The following is a 25945-nucleotide window of genomic DNA, read 5'->3' on the forward strand; positions in this document are numbered from 1 at the left end:
CATCAGCCGGCCCATCTCTCCAGTTTCGGGGCAGCAGTGTGCCCTGTAATCTCAATTTTCTGCTGGATCGAAGAAGAACTGCTGACCCTCAGTTTGTTCGGCTTCTTCTCTGGTGATGTGAATAGTGATGGCCAAGCTCTCTGCATGTGGAGCAGAAACCAGGACTATGCCGGCTTTCCTATTCCTCTATAGTGTGCATTTCAAAACATATATTTAAAAGTATTTACCAGTATTCGTCTCTCCACTTCCAATTTTTTGAAAGATATAGTTTAAATAGTTGATCCATCATTGACTTTGTGCATTATAATGCATAATTTATTAGTGTAGACATTATAATTTTCAAAATATTTGCACTGTCCTCAAGATCTTAACCATCTTCAGGTATATGTACTAAGTTTTAGGTTATTCCCTATAGACATTTGTCAGTCTTAATATTGCCAAACATGGAAGCATTTTTATGCACATAGATCCAGTTTCTGAGTCTGAAAATAATGAATAATGTGGGAGGCTGGGTGGACTCATTTTTTCCAAGTCTCTCCAAGCCAGATTATCCTTTCAATGCTCTTCATGACTCTCTTGCTGGTGATCACAAAGAAACAAAAAAGTGAGCACTTCCTAAGAAAATCATAGCACTTAGTTTTTATTTCATAAAAGTGAGATACTTATTTGGAAAATGCTTATGTATGTAAAATGGTCCCATACAAGGGAGGGTAGATTAACTCACGTAAGTAGAGATCATGTGCCAAGACCCCGTAAGTACTGGAGGTGCACAGGTGAGTCCGTTTGTGGCTGCAGGGAACTCACGGCCTACTGGAGTGGTGCAGGGCACATTCTCTGACCTCTGGTTATTGAGGTCTCTGCTTTTTCACTATGAAGATCAGCCTTGTCAATGACGTCCACTTCGCAAGGAAAAGACCCTCTGTGCTGGAGGAAGAACAAATGACTAACTCCAGGACTGCAGTTAGAAAAGCAGTAACCAAAATGGTCAAGTCTTATGGTGAGAAAATCCTTGGAGTCATCTTGTCTACCATCCCATCATAAAATGAGAAAGTGTTGTCTGGGACAGCTGAACAGTTCAGGGGAGAAGACAGGATGAGTGATGGGCAGGCGGGCTTCTGTCCTCTCTGTCCGGCCTCTGCCTCCCTGAACACTTGCTGGGGATGGTTCTAGGGAGCTTGGACACTGCGAGTCTGTGGCTGCCTGCTCTGCCCTGCAGCTGGCTTGTTCCTCGCTGATACTCAAGGACACGCGGTGATGACAGGCATGGCTGAGCAAGTGATGCACATCACAGCAAACATGTTACTCAGCATTACTGCTCATGGACCTAAATAATACAAATATTAGCAGTTTTCAACCTCTTCACAATGCAAGGGTTGAACAGAGAGCAGACACTGGCAAACTCAAGCAAGAAAACATTGTCAAAGGATATAACTGAATCTCTGCAAGAAATAGATTCCTTTATTCTGACTTTTATGTTTGTTGAATAAAAGATTTCTTACGTAGGTGTAACTTCTGACTCACACAGCAGAAGATTGTTCAGAGCCGACCGGCAGGTGCCCAGGCCTTTGCTGTTCTCTAGATACTTCGTCTGGCTCATTCTGAACCTGGTTTTATGAAACTCAAATTTTCTTTTCTTTATAGGTGAAGTATTAATGGATTCCAGAGATTTCAAGCAATTGAAAAGATTAAAATAAAGTGGTGATTTAGTTTTCAGGCTTTAAATTTCTGTTAAAAACTGTGCTTGCATTCTAGCATTTGGCTTGTATAATGAGTATAGTGAAATTTCTAGTTATAATATAAAATTCTTCCAAAATTCAAAACACATCTACTGCACAGTTTTGCTATATTTCCCTTTGCTATTTTTTCAAGCTGGTTCCACAGTGATATCATAGTTATTCAGAGAGACAATCAGACTAAGTGTAGTTTCCCATGAATGGAGCGTAGCCGGGAGCAGCTGCTGCGTCTAACTCTGGAGTGTGTGCTCCTCAGAGGCTGGATTCTCAGCTCAGAAGCGCAATCAAAGGCATCTAAATAGAGTCCTAACAAACTGGGACTTCCTGCGTCAAATGATTTTGTTTAAAGTTGTTTTGCTTCTACCCCACCTTCTTAATCAAGTTAATGCTGTGGGTATTTTGGGCTATGTGAGCATGTGACTGTGAATAGATGCAAAATCTTCCAGTTTTCAGAGTTTTGTGTTTCTTTGTGAATGTCTACATGATAGTCACCAAGCACATTTGAAAGGAATAATTTGGCTTCTAGAGGCCCAAAGAGGCTGTCTCAGAATAGACTGTGTCCATCCTGCCTCCCACCTTATGAGAAATCTCACTCAAGGACAGCAGTATCCCATTGAGCTGCCATTTCTCAATGAATCAAGTGTTTCTGATGCGTAAAAATTTTCAAATAACTGTAATAGTCTTTAAGTATAAGCAACATTTTCCATTAAACATTTTAAAATAAAATCAATCTTTGCTTTCTTACTTTAGGAAAAATACTATCTTGATCAAAATCTAAATGTTTCTGAGTAATTGTAGTAAGATTTTAATCACTAATAATAACCCTGGAGCAGTGGCCCTTGGTGAAGGCTACAGACCCAGCCCACTGTCCTGCTCACATTGGGATTTTGACCCTCTCTTCTCTGCCACTGAACTTCTGCAGCCGACAGCTTGTTTCTTATAGGAAGGACCTCCCTTCTGCTACTCTGCCATTTAGGAAGATTGAGAGGAAATAAAGCTGTTTAACTGTTAATTCTCACCTTACATAAAAGATGAGGACTGTATTTTTTAACCAACTTGGAAACTAATACTATATTTTCCAAAAAAACTGGCCTTGCCTGATTTGAGATTACAAAAGAACAGAAGCATTTTTTCAAACAAATATAATCCCAGAAAGAAAGATCCCAGATACAGTGCTTCAGCATTGCCCACCGGTTGGCCCCACACAGGCCATCCACAGAATGAAAGACTAGAATGGAAAGAAACGGGTCCTGTGTCGCAGTTCAGGCAAGGGAAGGAATGGCTCTCTCCTGGTTCCAGTTCTAGAACTGCTCTTGATAACACTGTTGGTTTAAATACAGTCTATTTTTCTTTAACAGTTTTGCTATCTGCTATGCATATATAAATAAAATGAAATCTCCGTCTGTTAGTTAACATTTAAAAATACATGGAAATAGCTGGGTAGATTTTTGCTAAATTAGGATTGTGAATTTTGGGTGTTACGACTAAAAAAACCGTCCACGTCTGTCTCAGCCTCACTCTGAAGAGGCGTGGGATGCCCCACAAAGAGGCTGCCAGTCATCCTCCTGGGAGGTTGGGACAAGCACGTGGTCCCCACACTCTCAGGAAGACATGCCATATCCAACAAGATGCAAATACAGAAAATAAACACTTTCCAATATCATCCCCAAGTGGAAAGCCACCAGCACAGACCTTCCACATTGCAGGCATTGATTTCCAGCTGCACCACACCACTCCTAAGCAATTCAGAGCAGCAAATTCCAGGATCACAGCAGCAGAAACAGTTCAGGCTCCTTCACTGAGCTTCTCAGCCCTGCCATCTGGACCTCTGGATCCCACCAACACATCTAAGACATTTCTCAATGCCACTGACATTGCTAAGCTTTTCTTTATAGTTCCACTACATCCTACCTGGTCAATTGCACTTAATTCCTGGGTCCTTCCTGACCCCATCCACTCCATTCCGACTTTGACATGTCCTTGCTTTCATTTTCTATTTCAGATGCCACTTTTTCTGCAAAGCACTTCCTTCTTTCCCCACTGAACCCAGCAACAGTAACAACTTTCTTATGTGATTGATGTCCATTTTAAACAACACCCATCTTTTCCACCCTGTCTTATAGGCATTTATCAATCTGCCCTCTCCTTATTCCAATAAGCTCATAGATTTCAGGAGTCATTCAAGAGGTCCCACTGGCCATTGTAGCCATCCCTATGTAGCTTCCAGTGCACAAATGCACTTAAATTTGGAAATTCTTTCTTCTTGTAGTCTAGCTGGTAGGCAGCAGGGTCACTGGACATTACTGTGACCTAAGCTAACAGTTGCCAACCAAGTACAAAATTTATTACAGACTAAAAATTATTTTAAAATGTTAAATGCTAAAAATATTTCATACAATATTTTTATGAAAATACCTAATAAATGCTAGATTTTTATCTGTTAGGCAGATGCTCTTATCCTAGAGATTATTCTACTTCCTGAAGATCTAGGTGCCATGCCATTGATTGGCCTGAACCCAAGCTTAGGAAGGACAGTTGGTCTTCACATTCCTCAGAAAGGCTCTGTCATACTCAGTAAACTTTTCGTAATGTGTTGATATGTGGATTGAATCACAGAACAGCTCTACCTTCTCCATTCTGTGTTTAAAATAATAGAATGCAGCAGGGTGCAGTGGCTCATGCCTGTAATCCCACATTTTGGGAGGCCGAGGCAGGAGGATTGCTTGAGCCCAGGAGTTTGAAACCAGCCTATGCAACTTAGGGAGACCCAGACCCACATCTCTACAAAATAAATAAGTAAATGGAATTCTACATTTTTTGCAAAACTCAAGACTTTTCCATATTCAAAGACAGTTTTGCAGAACATAAAAATATGATTATTAATAAGTTGAATATAAATTTCATTTTTATGTCCCAAAACTCCTAGCCCACTGCTTTTCATTGAAAATAGGCACTTAATATTTATTAATGTCTTCATTTAGTTAAACATTAAGCTAAATAGATGAATGTAATGAGAATAAAAATGAAAGGCAAACTCTGGGGAGAAACCAAATGATTAGACTGTGAAAATGGAGGCAGGTCAGCTGCAAGGCAGCTGAAGCATCTGGGGCAGCGTGTCTGTCTGTTGGAATTCCAGGGGAAGACCCTTTGGCTTGAAGCTTCTCAACTCGCTGGCATGAAGTCAAAGACTCCATCTAAACTTCTATTTATTTATTTATTTATTTACTTACTTATTGAGACAGGGTCTCGCTCTGTCACCCATGCTGGAGTGCAATGGTTCAATCACAGCTCACTGCAACCTCCGCCTCCTGGGTTCAAGCAATTCTGCCTCAGCCTCCCGAGTAGCTGGGAGTACAGGTGCTCACCACCACGCCCAGCTAATTTCTGTATTTTTAGTAGAGACAAGGTTTCACCATGTTGGCCAAGCTAGTCTCAAACTCCTGACCTTGTGATCTGCCTACCTCAGCCTCCCAAAGTGCTGGGATTACAGCCTGATCTAAACTTTCAGAAGCATTAATTTTATAGTCAACAGGTTGGGTGTCAGACTTTCACTCTACTACTTCCTGATTGTCTAAACTTAAGGACAGTGCCCACTCTCCTGGGCTTTGCTGCAGGGCAAGACACTCCTGAATGTAGGAACGATTCTTCGTTTAAAGAGCAGATAGTCAATCTGACTGCGGACATGCACAAGTAAACAAGAAACAAGTGAGGAAAGTGTCGGCAATGGTACAAGAAACAGAGAGGAAGCTGTAGTCAGTTCTACCCAATCTTTCAGTAAATGATTCACAAACAGTGACACAAGCTGCGTCTTAGAGATGAGTGAGGTGGAGGAGTGACGTGAAAAGAAGCATAGGGAGGACAGGACCTGGCAGGACCTGGAAGGACGGAAGCAGTGTGAGCAACGTGCTGCCCTGGAAGGGCCCCTGTGGATTCACTGAGACTCCTGGCACCACAGGCTGATAGGCTCGGAGGACATGGGCAGGACCTGGACTCCCATTGTCCTCAAGGGGAGTTACCAAGGGCTTTAAGCCAAGAGAAAACAGGAACAAAATCATCTTTCGCTTAGGAGACATTATTCTGGCTGCGGTGTGGAGGGCAGATGTTTTTGTCTGTTTAATTCACTATTACCTAGAATGGCACCTGGAAAATTGTAGGTAATTGTTCCTTGAATTATATAAAACCAATTGCAGAAGCAGTTGCTGTGGGCCTGGAGAAAGATGACGAGCATCTGAATTGAGGTGCAGCACCAGACCTAGAGATAAGGCCAGGGTCTGCAGGAATGAGGATCTTTTTGTTCACTGCTGCCTCTCAGGCACTCAGAACAGGGTCTGCCATGTGGGTGTTCCCTCAACCTCATGGGATAAATTAGGATATTCTTTGGGTGAGTCGCATACACAGGTTGACCTCACAATCCTTTAATTTGTGTATTTTTCTCTTGGTCTTCTGAGGTGAGGTGATTGCAGAGTGAAGTAGAATCCATCTCCTGGGTGCCCCCCTCGTGGCAGGTGAACTCGACCTTTCTGACTCCAGACAGATCCATGATGGTAACAGAAGATTCCTTCAAACAATCCTCATTCACAGAGACTCCCCCTCGCTCCCTAAGAAAGGAGCCCTATAGTACTTGACTATTCCGCTGGGTTCCATTGAATTTTTCTAAAGAGTCCTGGATTGTCAGAGAATCTCCCATGTGTGGTTTTGCTCATATTCTCACTGCAAAGCACTGATGGAGGCCACAATCTTCACTTGTGAGGCTGAGTGTCTTCCGTTTCGCCTTCGGGCACTTAGCAAGCTGCATTCGAAGACCCGATGCTTCACTTCCCTTGGGTATTTGGCTGTTTTTTATATTTTAATTTATATTTTTTCTACATACTCCAGAGCAGAATTAGTTTTCTCTGGGAATTTGAATGTCCCGATAGGATGGGAAACTGTAAAAGCAATTAGTGAAAGTTTGTGTTGTTTGGCTGTGGGATATTCTATAAGAAACAGCGACAGAAAGACCCAGAACTCGGTGAAATTCTGTCTTTTATGTTTTAAGTTGGGTAGACTTGATCAGATGAGAAGCTCTCAGGGCAGCCATCCCTCAAGAGGAGTGGGAAGTAGAGGGAGGTCTGGAGAAGGGGTTACAACAAGGAACCCAATGGCACGGAACCCAACGGCAAGGAACCGGAATCGATGGCACTGAACTGGAATGCGACGGCACAGAACCAGAACCCAACGGCTCAGAACCTGACAGCACGGAACCTGATGGCATGGAACCCAACTACAGGGAACCAGAACCTGACAGCACAGAACCGGAACTCGACAGCAGCAGGGAACCTGACGTCGGCTCGGAACCCAACAGCAGCATGGAACCTGACAACACGGAACCGGAACCAACAGCTCGGAACCTGACGGCGGCTCGGAACCCAATGGCAGCACGGAACCGGAACCCGACAGCAGGGAATTTGACAACACGGAACCTGACATCGGCTCAGAACCCAGTGGCAGCAGGGAGCCGGAACCGACAGCAGGGAACCTGACGTCGGCACGGAACCCAGCGGCAGCACGGAACCTGACAGCACGGAACCGGAACCAACAGCACGGAACCAGAACTGACAGCACAGAACCTGAGGGCACAGAACTCGACGGCACAGAACCGGAACCTGGCATCATAGAACCCGACCGCTCAGAACCCTATGGCACGAAACCCAATGGCAGCACGGAACCTGAAAGTTGCTGGAGAAGACTGGAGCATGAGGTCAGGCGGCAGAACCTACCTGGTCCTGGACAACGGCATTCTCTCTCCCTGTGGATAAAGACGTGGCTTTAACTCCAGCATTTGGAGTGAGAATCCTAGGGTGCCAGGCCCATTCGACTCTGAATGAGGAGGTGTACTGTCTGCTGGGTGGAATGAGCGTTTTGGGGGTCGTGGTGAAGGCTGGGACCGTCTCATGAGGAGTGGGTGGGGAAGACCAGAGATGACCCCTTAGCTGACATTTGCTGAGCACATTCCCTGTTATAGGCATAGAAACATAATCAATTTAATCTTCTCAATATGCCAATGAGGTAAGTAATATAATTATTCTGATCTTATAAATGAGGGAATTGAGGATTAAAGGTGAGGGAAAGCCCAGCCTGCACCTCTGCCATCAGGGGAGCCAGGCAGCCACGTGGGTGATCTGTCCCAAGCCCACACCGTGGCCAGCACTCTCCAGGGCTTGTCGCTGAATCTGAAGATGCATGGCTTGATGTGTTTCACGAAGACTGGGAGGAGGATCAGTAATGAGTAGGTAGCATGTTGGAGCTGGAACGAAGGGGTTGAGTTGGAGAATGTGGAAAATTTCAGGGTTCAAAGAGCAAGTGCTGCCACCAGAGTGAATAAGGATGCTTTGAAGGGCAGACACATCCCATCAGAAGTCAGTGCTTTACGGCTCACACTCCAGAGACGGCCAAAGCTAAATTAAAGTCAATGGCAGTGGAGTTGAGAGAGACAAGATTAGGAGGCCCAGTGGGACATGAGTGTGGCTCCTGATGTTTTCATGAGAATAGCAGGAGTTACACAGAAAGGAAGTGTGAGAAAGCATCCGTTGTTCCTGTGGAAAGGTGATGGGGCTCTATAGTGTTCAAGGTGAGCCCCAAAGGGGCCAGGACCTTGAACATTATTGTTTAGAAATAGAAACCAGCACTGAGAGATGTGGGCCAGGCCCTGAGGAAGAAGGAGATTTGGGAACTCTGTGCCCCAGAATTCACTGAGGATGCAGGGCTCCTGTGATCAAGGCTGAGCAGAGGCTAGGGGCAGGGGCTATGAAGGCATCGGGGGAAGAGGCAGTTTCCTGATCCTGAGTAGAGATCTCAGCAGCCCCAGCAACCAGGGTCAGGGAGGAAATGTGAGTCCGTGTGAGGAGAGCTGTGCCGGAGGACACCTGGGTTCACGTTTCGCAAGCCGGCTGGGGGTCTCACTGGCGGGAGTTGCACGTGAAGTGGGAAGCCCTCCTGTCCCCGGGCAGCAGGATGAGAGTGTGTCCTCTAGTCTCTGAAGAGTGAGATTCCCAGGATGCCAGGGAATGACCGTGGCTATTGGAATCTCTCACTCCAGATGGCCTGGGAGAAGCTGACACCCGAGGCTCCGCCTGGCAGAAGCCGCCTTTGGAAGGTGTTGGCTGTGTTGCTCCCCACACAGCTGAGGGGGAACTGGCTCCTGGATGTTAGGACCCCAACCTCAGGGGACACACAGTGCCCATGTGGGCCGAGGGGCTCCAGGCTTGGAGCAATGTTGCTGTGCAGGTCCAGAGAGCCAGAAAAAGTGCATAGTTTGCATTTCTCAAAGTACTTTCCAGGCATGGCCAGTGGCCCTGGGAGACAAGGAAGCAAAAGACATTTTTACAGCAGGAACACTGGAGTTCAGAGAGGTTCAATTTCTTGCCTGAAGCCATGGAGGTATTTGACAATGTAAAGCCAGAGTCCACATCCTTACAAACCGTGTTATCTTTGTATCACACCACCTGACTTTCTCAAGAGGAATTAAGCTGAAATTCCATCACTCAAGGTCATGAATACCTTCACCACATACCAGTTTTCAGGGAAAAAAAATGATTTCTTAGAGCTCCACAATGTATTTCTTTTAATGAAATCTATGTGGGCGTAAGAGTTTTCCTTTCACAGAGTCTGCAAAGGTATTGGGTAATAGTTGAGAAAGATCATTTGGGATATAGACACTCTCCTCTAACCTGAGTTCTTTCCACCAGGACGTGGCATAGCAATGACTTGGTCTAACATTCCTGGTGAATGGGGCCACAGCAAATGTTGGAAGAGGCTGGTTTACTCATGGACTTGCAAATGTGCCAGACTCCAGAGGCCATGAACAACTGTGCAGATATGTGAAGAGTTATTCAGCCTAAGCCAAAGTCAGCAAGCCCTGAATGGGAATTCTGTAGAAATGAACACTCCTATCTTCTGTATTCAGGGGCAAAAACAAAACCAGCAGAGCTGAAGCTACTCCCTTCACCTCACCAGCTCCAGGAGTTATACTGCAGATCGTACACAAGCACACATGCACGCACACACACACACACACATACACACACACACATACACGACATTGCTGAATCAACAGAAGCTGATCAGCTTTGGTGCACATACTTGGGAAAACACGATTCAATTTTTTAAAGTGAAGACAGAGGAAATCACTAACTTTCTACAGTTCTACAGATTTCTGCTCCTGAAAAGGGAGGCTGAGTTACATGATTTTTATTTTACCTAGGCATTTCTTAGTATATAGGGAGTTACAATACGCTTTTTAGAAACTGATTCCTTAGATTGTGTGTGTGAGACAGAGAGGTCCACAGCTGTGGTCCCTGGGCTGCTCCAGCCTCCGTGCCCCAGGCTGCACTCATGTGGGGACCCAGACCTGCCTCCTATCCAGGCTACCCAGTGCTGCAACTGCAAATGACTGTGACAGAGACAGCATGATGCACCAAGTCTAAAATAGTCACTATCTGGACATTTACAGAGAATCCCACTAACCCCTGACCTAAAGGACATGATTGCTGTACAAAAGGCAGCGAGATGGGATGGTATGCAGCTCACTGAAATCAAATATGCAATCAAGTTTTGGCCATTGGATCAAGCCGGATCCAATACAGGAGCCAGGGCACATTTCAGAGGGAATCAAGAACAGAGCCCAGAGCTCCCCCAAAGCCTGGCTTATGACAAGGAGGTGTGGCTGTGGCCAATGCCTGCCATGGCAGCAACCAGTCACGATAAGAAATGGCAGCACAGGGGAAACTGAGGCCAAGACCTCCATGGGGAGTTGGCCCAAGACCACACCGGGAAAACTGAGGCTAAGACTTCCACAGGGAGCTGGGCCAGGACCGCACCAGAAGAGCTGAGGCCAAGACCTCCATGGGGGGTGGGCCCAGGACTATACAGATACTCTGAGATCAGATGCCTCGCGCCTGAGCCCCTGCACAGGCCCTGCCTGTTCAACAGCAGGAGTTCTGACCCGTAGTGGGGCTTCAGGAAGGGAAATCTGGAGGAGTGCCTGTGCAGGGCCCAGGCCCAGCCACTCTTCCCTGCAGGGGCTCCTGTCAGGCACAAGGAGCCCAAGCTAAGGGTGCATGGTGCAGTGTGGGCCATGAAACAGCGTCCATGGACAAGGACGTAGATGAAACGATGAGCGACAGAGACTGGAGTATCACATGGCAGTGAACAAGGAATGACCTGTACTCGTCTATGTCCGTTCGCATGTGGGGACATGTAAACTTACCCACAGCAATGTGGATGTATGTATACATATGTAACTCTTAGTTTTAAGTCAGCCTTTTCTTGCATGTATAGTCAAAGCATAAAGCACTTTATAAAGCAGGTACTTACCAACTTCACATTATAGTGATTACCTCTGGGGAAGGGATGCTGGGAATGTAATTGGGGGAGTATATGTGAATATCAGTGTCTCTTTGTTTTATTTTCTTTAAAAAAAGATCAGAAGAAAACATGTTAAATTTTCAGGTGTTTCTGTTTTTTTCCAAGTAGTTGGCAAATTACTATAAAATTATCCTCTGTACTTTTCAGAGTGGTAAAAATATTCCCTACATAAAAAGTGAAAATACGTATTAAACTTGAGTGTTGTAGATATATAGGAATCTGTTTTCTTGTCACAGTTGTATAGTTTTATAGCTGATTTTATTTTATTTTGTACTTTGCCTGGACCTAATTCCTGTTGGTAACAAGCTGTTTTTAAGCCTTTTGGAAGATTCTGTAAGCACTAGCTAGTGTGCCGAAATCACACAAAACTTTGTCATTACAGGCAATAGAGGCACGTGAAGTTCATAAGCCAGTGTCTGAGGGCAAGTAAATCGAGGGGCTCCCTCCTTTTCCATAGTGAGGCACTCAGCAGCCGACTTACTATATTAATAGTTGCTCAGCGTGAGTGTGTGTGCTGTGTGGTGTGTGTGGTGTGGTAGGGTGTGTGATGTTTGTAGTGTGTGGTGTGTGTGGTTTGTGCTGTGTGATGTGTGTAGTGCGTGGTGTGTATGGTTTTTGTGGTGTGTGTGGTGTGTGATGTATGTGGTGTGTGATATGTGGTGTTTGGTGTGTGTGGTGTGTGATGTGTGTGATGGGTGTAATGTGTGGTGTGTGTGGCATGTGATGTCTAGTGTGTGGTGTGTGTGATGTCTGGTGTGTGATGTGTAGTGTGGTGTGTGTGGTGTGTGTGTGATGTGTGTGATGTGTGTGTGGTATGTGCAGTGTGGTGTATGTGGTGTGCATGGTGTGTGATGTGTGTGGCATGTGGTGTGTGTAGCATGTTGTGTGGGTGGCATGTGATGTATGTGGTATGTGAAGTGTGTGGTGTGTGATGTGTGTGTGGTGAGTTTGATGTGTGGTGTGTGATGTGTGTAGTGTGTGTGCTGTGTGTGCATGTGATGTCTGTGTTATGTGGTGTGTGTGGTGTGTGTAGTGTGTGGGGTGTGTGGTGTGTGTGATGTGTGTGGTGTGTGGTGTCTGGTGTGTGATGTGTATAGTGTCTGTGGTGTGTGATGTGTGTGGTGTGTGTGATGTGTGTATGATGTGTGGCATGTGACATATGTACTGTGTGAGATGTGTGGTGTATGGTGTGGGGTGTATGTTGTGTGTGTGGTGTGTGTGATGTGTGGTGTGTGATGTGTGTGGTGGGTGTGACGTGTGGTGCGTGTAGTGTGGGTGGTGTGTGTGTGATGTTTGGTGTGGGATGTATGGTGTGTGTTGTATGGGGTGTGCAGTCTGTGTGATATGTGGTGTTTTTGGTGTATGGCATTATCTGTGTGGTGTGTGATGTGTGTGTGGTGTGTGATGTGAGGTGTGTGTGGTGTGTGTGTTGTCTGTATGGCATGTGATATATGTGTGTGGTGTGTGGTGTATATGGGATGGGATATGTGGTGTGTGGTGTGTATGGTGTCTGTGTGGCCTGTGATATGTATGTGTGGTGTGTGGTGTATGTGGTGTGTATGTTGTCTGTATGGCATGTGAGATGGGTGTGTGGTGTGTGGTGTATGTGGGGTGTGATATGTGGTGTGTGGTGTGTGGTGTATGTGGTGTGTATGGTGTCTGTGTGGCCTGTGATATGTCTGTGTGGTGTGTGGTGTATGTGGGCTGTGATGTGTGTGATGTGTGTTGTGTGTGGTGTGTGTAATGTGTGTGTGGTGTGTGATGTCTGGTGTGTGTGGCGTGTGGTGTGTGTGGTGTGTGTGGTGTGATGTGTGGTGTGTGTGATGTGTTGTATATATGGTGTGTGATATGTGTTGTGTGTGGTGTGTGTTTAACAAATGAGCATGAATGCATGTTTGTAACAGACTCAGGAAACCTGATGGCACTGGCGCAGCCCAGGTGAATTAGATCCATGTTGGGTTGACTTAGGCCCATGGAGAAACAGCCCCAATAGCTTCTTGCTAACTTCAAGTCAGAGTTCCGAGCCTGAAGTGCAGCCTGGAGGCCAGGGATTTAGAAGGGAGGGAGGGCAGGGCAGGGCAGGGCAGGGAGGGTTAAGACTGAAAGCCTGTGGTTCAGGCTGGGTAGGTATTAGGAGCTCAGAAGGTAGGTAGGAGCCCCCTGGTTCAAGCACAGTTGACCGGGAGGCAGCTGGGACCCCTGTAGGTACCAGGGCTCCCCGTGGGGACAAAGAAAGGCACCGCAGGGCCAGAGGAATTGGCAGTGCAGGGATGGATGTGGTGCTGATGTGAGCAGACAAACCTGGCCCTTCATGGGGGTTAGGGAGGGGGTGGCTCACTGACAGGACGGTGTGACCGATGGGGCCATCAGAGCCTGATGACCTGAGAGCGATGACACTGAGGAATGTGGAAAGAGGCCGCACCACACAAACGCAGCCCAAAGCATTTCAGTTAGTGATGGGTATTTTGTTGTTTCTTATAAAACACTTCCTAGAATCCATCTGTATCAATAATTTTATATATATCTTTAAAAGTAGATAAATATGTGAAATATTTGTCTCATACATATTCTGGCATCAATAAATTAATAAGTGATGCCTTTAATTTTTACAGTAGATAACAGAGACACATGAGTTAATTTTATAGGATAACCTAGGAGTATTATTAAGTCACAATTATTTGAATTCTTTGTTCAGAACTAGTGAATTTAGAAAGTGTTCTATGTTTTCATTCATGTTTCTGTTTTAAAATTACGTATTTTCATTGAAAATGTATATGCCAAACTTAAAAGTACAAAGAAAATGAAACAAAACCCAGCAGTAACTGTACAAGCATGATAAAATTATTGGTAATATTTTGTTTTCTTCTGCATACATTCAGGCACACTTTTTAAAGAAAAACGGAATGCTTGTATACACACTGTTTTGTACCCTTTTGTTAACAACAGACTATGAGTAATATTTATCATAACTAAATATTTTCTAAACATTATCTGTACATAGTTTGCATTATATGAACCATGATTTATTTAACCAACTCTTATTTCCAACTCTGGCCAATAAACAGTTCTTCAGAACACCATTATAGATAAATATTGTGTTCATTGTTTATTATTTGATCACAATAACTTTCTGGAAGTTAAATGGCTAAAATGAAATATAGGAACATCTTTGACATTCGTACCATATACTGAGACTTTCAGTTATCATACTTAGGAGTGCCTGAGACCAGCAGTGTTAGGCCAACATTGGCAATGCATTTTTAATGACCTTACAAATGTTTCATGGTCTATCATTGTTTTAACCTGCTACCTAAGATTACTGATAATGTGGAACAATTTTTTCACGTTTATTTATTTGTATTTCTTCTTTGACAAAGTGTGTGTTCCAATCTTTGAAAATTTCTTACAATTAATAAAATTTAAAATATTTGGTTTAAAAGCAAAATATTGTTTTCTTAAAATATTTAACAGGAATAATGGTAGTTTCTGAAATCTGCACCTCCCCAAATAATCTCCAAAAATACAAAACAATAACATGAATCTAAAAAAAAAGGAAACACTCAACATACTGGACACAGAATCATTTCAAACTTAAAAGTCACTTCTAAGTAAGAAAAAGAATTTTTTAAAGGAAGATTTTATATGCTTTTTCCAAAAGCCTTTGCGGTGAGTGAAGGGGCTTAAAAACAACTACAGAGAAGACAGAAAATGAAGGTAGCATTGGGCTTAAGATGGATTTAAAATCACAGTCCTAAAGAGAAAAATCATCCTAAATATGAAAATAATGAAAAGGTATTATGGTATTTTAAAGAAGTGACTGCAATGGAAGAACCTTAAGGTGAGTATAATTTGAGGGGCAGTCTTTGAAATGCATTGCTTACAGGGGAGAAGAAAGCAAAAGCACTAAGAGAAACACTCTTTGGGTGTTGATAAATGGGAAGAAAAAAAGATCAACGTTTCAAGTCCCACATGGTCAAAGAGAACACAAGCCCTCCCTCTACCACCAGCAATAGCAGCAGCAGAAATCCATTAACGAAACCATGCTTAACTGCATGAACAGAAGAGGGTGCTATTGAATTAGGAATCTAATAAACCACCCTCAAATCCATAAAATTAATTTTAAAATATGTTAATTTAAATAAAGCTACTACATTAAAATTAGTAGTCCAAAAACAATATTCAGTTTGCTCTTCAAACCCCCAAAAGAAACATGAAGCAGAATAAAATTTTAACCTCATATTTCCAACTACGTTAATTATCCTTAAACAATTATTTGTGAGATATAAAAACATCTAGACACTGTAAAACAAAAATTTTAAAAAAAGAGGAAAAACCACAATGAGAATGAAATGACAGTTGATTGAACACAGGAAGAAAATGCTGAAAACAAAGTTATCTCAGAAAAAGAAGGCAAAGTGCACCATGGAAAATAGCCTAAAATGAAAATTTACCAAGACATATTGAATAAATGTAGGGAAATACAATGAAAATGAGAAAATGAAGAAGTAAAAATGATTATGGTGAAAACGGCTGAAACAACATACATATAATTGGAATCCATAAAGGCAAAAACAACAAAGCTATTTCAATGTAACAAATATTTAAAATTATAATCTGAGAAAACCTTCCCAAAACAAAAGAAGCTATTAGTCTGTGTATTTAAAGATACACTAGATTAGCAGGAAAATTGACCCAGATAGACCAACAACAGCACATCCCAACAAAACTCTTAGATCTCAAAGAAAAACGTCTTCAAAGCCTTCAGGTCAAAAGATCAAATAATTTACAAGGCACAATAATGTGTAAGATAATAATGAAGCATAAGTAAAATAAAAAGGAAAGAAAATGTAAAGCAAAACAAATATATTCAGTCAAGACTTTCTTCAAGTTTTAAACATACAAGAACTTAGGGAATTCTGTATACTTTAGAATTTTTTGAATAACATACTAAAGGATAACTTTCATTCACCAACAGATATTTGTAAAAAATGTCGATCAGTGGCCAATGGTGTATTGTTTACATATCTAATTAGAAAGCTAAGATTACAACAAAGCTAGTGGCAAAGATGGGAAATTAATGAATAAATATGAAAGTATTTAATTTCTCAAAAAATCATACTATATGGGATATATTTAAAGCAGCAATCAGAGGAAAATCCATAGTTCTTAATGTTTTTTCAATACAAATAAAACAATAAAATGAATTAAATTATCAGCTTAAATGTTTAAAAAAGACAGCAAAGTAAACAAAGAAAGCTCAAATGAAGAAATAATATAGATAAAAAATGAATAAAGTAGAAATTAGAAAAGTAGTAGCTTTCATTAATAATAATAATTCTGTATTTTTCAAATGAACAAAATACACAAATCACTACCTAACTCAAACAAGAATAAAGGACACACACACACAAAGTGAGCTGTAGACATAGATACAGATATATATATAGATGTACAGATACACATGCACAAAGAGAAGTATTGAAATGAAATTATTAAAAAATAAACCATCAGAGAATATTTTGCAGGCCTCTATAAAAATCTATTTCATATGGGGCCGGGTGCGGTGGCTCAAGCCTGTAATCCCAGCACTTTGGGAGGACGAGACGGGCGGATCACGAGGTCAGGAGATCGAGACCATCCTGGCTAACACGGTGAAACCCTGTCCCTACTAAAAAATACAAAAAACTAGCCAGGCGAGGTGGTGGGTGCCTGTAGTCCCAGCTACTCGGGAGGCTGAGGCAGGAGAATGGCGTGAACCCGGGAGGCAGAGCTTGCAGTGAGCTGAGATCCAGCCACTGCACTCCAGCCTGGGTGACAGCGCAAGACTCTGTCTCAAAACAAAACAAAACAAAACAAAAAAACATGCCATGCAACCTCTATAATTTACATAGTGTGGTACAGGTACATAGATAGAAAATAGAACAGTGGAATGAAATAAATTTCCAGAAATAGACCCCAAAATACAATAATTTAGTGTACAATAAAGATCCTATCTCTTATCACTGAAACAAAGATGGACTTCTTAATAAATGTATTGGAAAACTAATTTTCCATTTGGACAAAGGTAAACTTGGATCTTTATTTTATGCCATACACAAGAATAAACTATAAATGTATCAGGAAACTAAATGTAAAAAAGCAAAACCATACATGCACTAGAAAAAAGAAATGAGTAAATTCCCCTTTAACATGGGTAAGAGAAGATTTTGTGTCTACAACTAAAAATTGAGATGCAATAAAAGATTGATAAATTTTATTATTCATAATATTTTCACAAGTTCATGACAAAACACTATAAACACATTAGCAAACAACCAGAAAGTATTTGTGACATTCTCAGAAATTGTCATTATTTGACCTCACTCAGTGAGAAAATCTTTATTCTATGTCCAGGGAATCTACTGAAAATAACCAATGGAAATTGTTTACAATTGCACTTACCTAAAGAGGTGATACCACTGTTGCAAACGAGAGGATGGCCAAGAATCTTAGTGGGAAGATCTGGGAAGTAAGATGTCCACAGGGCATTGAGAAGCATCTGCATGCTCCAGGGAATATAGACAGCTATGTGATTGCAGAGCTGCGTACAACTCAGAAAAGACACAAGTCCTCATCTCTTACCTTAGGCTGATCCTGAAGCTCTTCACAAGGAGGAGGCGAAGGCCAAGGCATAGACGTACAGTCAGTGTGTTGAATGAAGGCATGCCCCATTTCACATTGGAAGCCCTTTGCAAAGGGTGGGAGACATTGATGAAAGAGGCTTAAGAAATCTTGGTTGAATCATTTGCTAACAATGAAGATAACTGAACATGACTTCTGTGTTCACACAAAGTGGGGAACACGCACTTTACAGAATTAGACCAGGAAGATCACTGACAAGCAAACAGCAACAACAGCAATGATGGCAACCACAACAAAGAGGAACACCACCACACGGATTGGGAGCTTTAGTTTCCAGAATGGACAAGTTAAAAAATATATATATTTAGTTTCAACAAAGAATCATGAGGCATGCATATAACACAGGAAAGTATGGCCCATCCCCAGGAAAGCAAGCAGTGGAAAGAAACTGTCCTGAGGAAGCACAGTTGTTAGATTTACTAGACACATAAATTAAATGAGATATAATTCTAATAGAACAACTAAATTATATCACATTCAAAGAATTAAACAAGCATGAGATAAATGGCTCCCCACATATATAATACCACTCAAAAAAAGAAATTATTTTTTTAATTTCAATTCTAGAGTTGAAAAGTTTAATGACTGAAATAAAATCTTGCTAAAGTGATTTAACAGCACATTTGAGATGGCAGAAGAAAGAATCAGCAAACTTGAAGATACTTCAAGTGAGATTATTCAGTCCAAGAAAGAGAGAAAATAAAAGAATGAAGATAAATAAATAGACTCAAACTTTGGGGCACTGTCTTAGTCAGTTCAGGTACTGTAATGAAATACGATAAACTACGTGGCTGAACAACAACAATTTTACTTCCCACAGTTCTGAAGCCTGGAAGTCTGAGACCAGGGTGACATCGTGGTTGAATTCTGGTGAGGGTCATCTTCCTAGTTGCAGGCTGCTGACTTCTTTGTAACCCCACATGGTGGAAAGAGCACTGGCCAGCTCCCTGGACTCTTTTTATCAGGGCACTCATTCAGTTCATGAAGGTTTCATACTCATGACCTAATTCTCTCAAAAGCCCCACCTCTGAATACCATCAACATGAATTTGGGGGGACAGAAATATTCAGTTAATTGCAAATTTTGCTTTCTTGCCCCACAAAATGTATGTCCTTCTCACATACCAAAGACATTCATTTCATTCTAACAGCCCAAAAGTTGTAACCTGTTTCAGCAACTGGTCTGCAATGTAATGTCCAAAGTTTTATTAAAATATTATTTAAGTCAAATATAGGTGAGATTCGATGTACACTACTTATTCTGAGGCAAAATTTCTCTGCATGATAAATTCACTAAATTAAAAAGTATGGGCTTCCAAAATACAATGATGGGACAGACACAGTTACCCCTTTCTCCCAAAAGAGAGAAATAGAAAAGAAAACAGTGGTGATGGGTCCCAAGCAAGTCCAAAATCCAGCAAGGCAAACTTTATGAGATCCTAAGGCTGGAGAAAGTCCTTTTCGGCTTAATTTTGTACACTTCCCACCCTGCTCAATGAGGTGGTTTTCCTGCCTTATGGACCTACTGGAGTGGCAACAACCCTTTCTGTACCCTAGGAGAAGGAATTGCACCCTAAGGGCTCTGCCCCAATGTCTTTGGGCAAACATCATCTGGCCTGTTGGAAATTAGGTGATGGTCCCCCTTTTCAAAATGGGGGAAGCAGTCCTGATAATCCCTGAATTACTTTTGGGGTCTTTCTTCCTTTGTCTTAAAGAATAGTGCTATAGTCCTATTCTATAAAATCCAAGAAATCCAACAGCCTTCATTTGTTCCTTCTCATCTCCTTCATTGTCAGATCAAACTGACAGTTTTTCTGCTGAGGTGGCTAAGGCAGTTCATAGTTTATACTGCTACTAATCTCCCTATCAAAGGGCACTTGAGCCACACCCTTCGTGTTCTCTTTCAAGCATGCTTTCTCATTTATTTGCAACATGGTTCAGCTGATAATTTGCTAAATCTTTATATTCTAGTTCTTTTTTGTTTAATAATTCCATCTTCAAGTGATTTCTCTTTTTAAATTTTACTGTAAGTCATCAAGAGGGACCAAACAACCCCTTCAACACTTGGTATGAAAATCTCCTCAGCTAAATACTCATCTTTGTTCCTTGCGATTTCTACCTTCCACAAAACACTAGGACATGAACACAATTGTGCCAAGTTCTTTGCCATTTTATAACAAAGATGGCCTTTCCTCCAGTTTCTAATAACATGTTTCTCATTCCATCTGAGACCTCATCAGAATGGCCTTTTTGCCAGCCATATTTCTGCGACTTTGTTCAGGATTGCGTAGGTGTCCTCTAAGACAACTGGGTGTTTCTCTTCAGGCTTTCTTTTTCCTGTCTGGGCTCTCACCAAATTGCCTTTAATAGTCCATCCATGGCAATGTAGGTTTTTTCAGCATGCACCTAAAAACTCTTCCAGCCTCTATCCATTACCAGTTCTAAAGCCAAGGCAATTCCACATTTGTAGATATTTGTTTACAGTAGCACCCCCATTTCTTGGTACCATTTAAAAAATCTTAGTCCATTAAGGTTGTTATAACAAAATATGTACTATACAGCTTTTAAACAATAGAAATTTATTTCCCACAGTCTGGAGGGTGGGAAGTCTGAGATCAAGACACCAGCAGATTCCGTGTCTGAAGAAGTCCTGCTTTCTGGCTCACATATGGTGCCTTCTTGCTGTGTTCTCACATGGTGGAAGGAACAGCAGCTAGCTGTCTGACTTGCTCTTATAAAGGCTCAAATCTCATTTACAAGGGCTCCATTTTCATGACCTAATTACCTCCCAAAGGCCTCACCTCCAGATATTATCACATTGTCGGGATTAGGATTTCAACACATAAATTTTGGAGGCACACAAGTATTTCAGTTTAGTAAAGACTTGTGCACACAGGCATTTCAGTTCAGTACACATGATACCTAACATTGACCAATGGGTGTCCCATTAAGAGAGGAAAGAAAGAGAGAAATAATCATACAGAACATTTGAAGAAATAATGGCCAAAACTTTTAAAATTTGATGTAAAAGGTTAATCTGCACATTTAAGAATCTCGATGAACTCCTAGCAGAATGTACTAAAAGAAATGCACACCTACACACATTGTAGTCAAACTAAACACCCAAAAGAAACAGAAAATGTGGAGAGTGCCAAGACAACCTGGATGCATCATATGAAAGTATTATCAATAAGATTAACAATCGGCTTATCAGAAAACATGGGCACCAGAAGGCAGTGAGGAAACATATTTGAAACACTAAAAACAAAATATCAAGAATTCTATGTGCAGCAGAGCTTTCTTTAAAATATGAAGGAGAAATAAATCATTCTCAGAACAAAAAAACAATTATTGCTATCAAACGTGCTCTACCATAAATAACCGGGAGGGGCAGTTCAGTCTGAAGTGAAAGAACAGCAGGCAGTAAGTGGAATCCACCAGGAAAGATGAATAATACAATAGATATGGACACAGATATGTCCTTTGTATAAAGATACAAATTCATATAAGATATGTACAAGAACAGATGAGTTTAATGATGTTTGTTTGATCAATGCCAAAATAATCATTTTGCTTATGATCCTCTTCTGAAATAAAGCATAAATACTAATAATGATAAAACTATGTTGATGGATTTCTATTGTATAAAAATGTTGTTTGACAATAATAGCAAAAGAAGAAAATTTAAAAGAGCATTGTTGGAACAAATTTTTGAATAGTATTGAAATTAAGTTGGTATTAATATAAACAATATTATTTTAGTTAGTATGTTATTTTAATCCCCAGGGAAGCCACTAAGAAAATAATTTTTAAAATACAGTAAAAGAAACAGCTTAAAATGGCACACTAGAAACTACTTAACCTAAAAGTAAATAGCAATGAAGGAACAGGATAAAAAAAAGACAGAAATATACAAAAGCAACTCAGCAAAATGAAAGATATAAATCCTACCTTATCAGTAATTTAAATTAATTTAAATGGGTTAAACATTTTATTTTGAAAAGCAGAGATTTTGGAATGAATTAAAATAGTTGAGCTATATCTTGTCTGCAAGAAAACACTTCAGACTAAAAGAATCAAATAGGGTGATATTAAAAGGATAGAAAAACAAATACCATGAAAACATCAACTGAAAGAACTGAAGTTTGCTACACTAACACCAGACAAAATCCCCTCCAAAAAGTAAAACAAAGTTGGAATCATCACATTTTCTGATTTAAAATCATATTACAAATTTATAATAAACAAAACAGCATGGCGCTGGCATAAAAACAGAAACCTAGACCAAGGGAGCAGAACACAGTGACCAGAAATGAATTCAAACATATATTATCAGCCAATTTATGACAAGAGCTCTGTGATGGTTAACACTAAGTATCAACTTGATTGAATTGAAGGACAAAAGGTATTTATCCTGGGTATGCCTGTGAGGGTGTTGCCAAAAGAGATTAACATTTGAGTCAGTGGGCTGGGAAAGGCAGACCCACCCTTAATGTGGGTGGGCACAATCGAAGCACCTGCCAGCACTGATAGAATATAAGCAGGCATAAAAATATGAAAAGAGAGACTGGCCTGGCCTCCCAGCCTACATCTTTTTCCTGTGCTGGATGCTTCCTGCCCTTGAACATTGGACTCCAAGTTCTTCAGTTTTGAAACTCTGACGGGTTCTCCTTGCTCCTCAGCCTGCAGATGGCCTATTGTGGGACCTTGTGATCATGTGAGTTAATACTTAATAACCTCCCCTTTATATATAGTCCATTGGTTCTGTCCCTCTAGAAAGCCATAACTAATACAGGCTCCAAAAGGGCACAATGGGAAACAGTCTCTTCAATAAATGGTTCTGGGAAAACTGGATTTCCACATGAAACAGTATAAAATTGGATGCATATTTCACACCATACACAAAAGTTAATTCAAAATAAATGAAAGACCTAAATGGAAGACCTGAAACTATAACTTCTAGAATAGAAAGTAGAGGAAAAAAATTTCTTGGCATTGGCCTTGGCAATATATTTTTTAAATATTATATCAAACACTTATACTACAAAACCATAAATAAATAAATAACACTACCTGGAATCAAAAAGCTTCTGTATAGCAAAGGAAACAATCAATAAAATAAAAAGTCACCTTATGGAAAAAAATAATTGCAAACCACATACCTGATAAGGGGTTAATATCCAAAATTTATGAAGAACTCCCACAACTCAACAGCAGGAAAACAACAACAATTTGTCACAAAACAACTCAAAAAATGGGTGAAGAACCTGAACAATTTTCCAAAGAAGACATAAAAATGGCCTTAAGGTACATGAAAAGGTGCTCAACGTCATTAATCATAAGGGAAATACAAATTAAAACCACATGAGATATTGTCTCACACCTGTAAGGATGACTGTTATCAAATACAGAAAAGCTAAGAGTAACATACCATATTGATTGAAGAAAGGCCAAAATACACATGATCATTTTAATTGATGTAAAAAAATCTTTTAACAAAATTCAACACCATTTTATGATAATACACTGACCAAGGTTGGAAAGGAATAAATAACACTATATCTATTTGCAGATTACATGGTCTTGTACGTAAAAAATTTTTTTGAAAAATTATTAAAAAAAGGAATTTAAAAAACTCAGTGCCAGGATACAAGATCAATATGCAAAAATTAAGTACACTTTTGTATCCTAGAAATAAAATAATTTCAAAATAAAATTTAGAAATCTTTAAAAATAGTATAAAGACAATAAAATATTTATGTTTAAATTTAACATAAATAAGTGTAAGACTTGTATAGTAAAAATCTATAAAACATTGTAAAAGGAAATTACAGAGAATCAAATACATGGAAGACCCCCATGCTACTGATTGCAAGACGTAACCTTGTTAATGTGGTGATATTCTCCAAATTTATCTACAAATTTAATGTAATTGCTGTCAAAATTCTAACTGGCTTTTAACTGTGCTATAATTCTAAAATTTATAGGAAAATGCAAAGAATCCAGAATATCCAAAACAATATTAAAATAATACATTTGAAAATTCACACTTTTGATTTCAAAATTTACTACAAAGCTTCAGTTATCATGACAGGACGGAAATGGCAAAAGAGACACATAAATCACTGGACGTGTAGATTTCTGAAATAATCCCTTACATATATGGTTAATTGGTGTTCAGGAAGTGTGCTACCATTTTGGAAAATAGTTCAGCTTTGACATTTTCTTAAAATGATAAACATAGAGTTACAATACAATCCAGTAATTCCACTTCTAGGTATATATTCAAGAGAATTGAAAACATATGTTTACAAAAACATATAAGTCTTATTGAACAAATCCAAAAGGCAAAGACAAATCAAATGTTCATCAAATAATAAATGGATAAATATAATATGTTGTAGTCACACAACAAAATATTTTTCTGAAATAGGAATAAAGGACTTATTCCTGCTACCACACAGAGGAACCTTGCAAGCAATATGCTGAGTGAAAAAAGCCAGTCACAAATGATTGTGTGATTCCCTTTGATTAAAACATCCTAAACAGGCAACTCTAGAGAGATAGAAAGTGCATTGCTTGTGGCAGTGTCTGGACTGAGGGAGAAATGAGCAGTGCATGTTCATTAGGTGATTAAAAGGTTGTTACTGGTGAAGGCTGCACACTCTGAACATACTAAAAAAACACACACACAGAAACCAACCTCTAACTTCACATTTTAAAACAGTAGGCTGCTGCTGCCTCTGGCATGCACACACAAGTGTAGATCCTGCTGCCACTGCCTCAATGAAATGCTTTGGCTGGCAGCCCCCTTTGGAGTATTGTTGCCAACAGACTGGGAACAGCTCAGCTCCTCTAGTACAGCAGTTGCTTAACCTCAGGCGGCCAGAGAACAAAGCTGTGGTCCTGGTACCAGACGCTAGGGTGAGATCATGCAGCCCAGGAGTGCTGAGCTGAGCCTTGGCTCCCTGAAATCTTCCAGAAATAAAGCCTGTTGACTGAACCCAACTTACACTACAGTCAAACCCTCAAGCGCATCAAAGGAGATAAAAGCAATAAACCCCATCTAAACAACAGCAACTTCCAAGATGAAAGGAACATCAGCCCACACAGATGAGAAAGAATCAGCCCAAGAACTCTGGTAACTCTAAAAGCCAGAGTGTCTACTTACCTCCAAATGACTGGACTGGCTTTCCAGCAATGGTTCTTAATCAGGCTGAAATAACAGACATGTAATTCAGAACATGGATAGAAACAGAAATCATGGAGATGCAGGAGAAAGTCAAAATCCAATCCAGGAAATATAAGTAATCCAAGAAAATAATATAAGAGCTAAAAGATAAAATAGCCATTTTAAGAAAGAACTACATTTAGACAGAGCTAAAAAGCTCACTACAAAAGTTTCATAACACAAGCAGAAGTGTTAATAGCATAACAGATCAAGCTGAGAAAAGAATCTCAGTGCTCAAACACCAGTTTTTCAAATCAACTCAGACAAAAGTTTAAAAAAGAAATTTAAAAAGAATGAACAAAATGTATGAGAAATATGGGATTATGTGAAAGGACCAATGCTGTGACTCACTGGCATCCCCAAAAGAGAGAGAGAGAAAGCAAGCAACTTGGAAAACATATATGAGGATATTGTCCATGAAAATTTCTCCAACCTCACTAGAGAGGCTGACATTCAAGAAATGCAGAGGACCCCTGTGAGATACCATACAAGACAACCAACCCCAAGACCCAGAGTCATCAGATTCTCCAAGGTCAGCATGAAAGAAAACATATTAGAAGCAGCTAGAAAGAAGGGGAGGTGAAAATCTCTGCAATGAGAATTACAAAACACTGCTGAAAGAAAACAGACAACACAAACAAATGGAAAAACATACCATGCTCATGGATAGCAAGAATTAATATTGTTAAAATGACCACACTGCCCAAAGTAATTTACAGGTTTAATGCTACTCCTATCAAACCACTAATGATGTTTTTCAAAGAATTAGTAAAAGGAATTCTAAAGTTCATATGGAATAATAAAAAAAAAGCCCAAATAGTCAAAGCAATCCTAAGCAAAAAGAACAAAGCCAAAGGCATCACACTACCTGACTCCAAACTATACTACAAGGCTACAGT

This window comes from Rhinopithecus bieti, unplaced genomic scaffold, assembly GCF_001698545.2.
Source record: "Rhinopithecus bieti isolate Rb0 unplaced genomic scaffold, ASM169854v2 scaffold_51905, whole genome shotgun sequence".
Classification (NCBI taxonomy): Eukaryota; Metazoa; Chordata; class Mammalia; order Primates; family Cercopithecidae; genus Rhinopithecus; species Rhinopithecus bieti.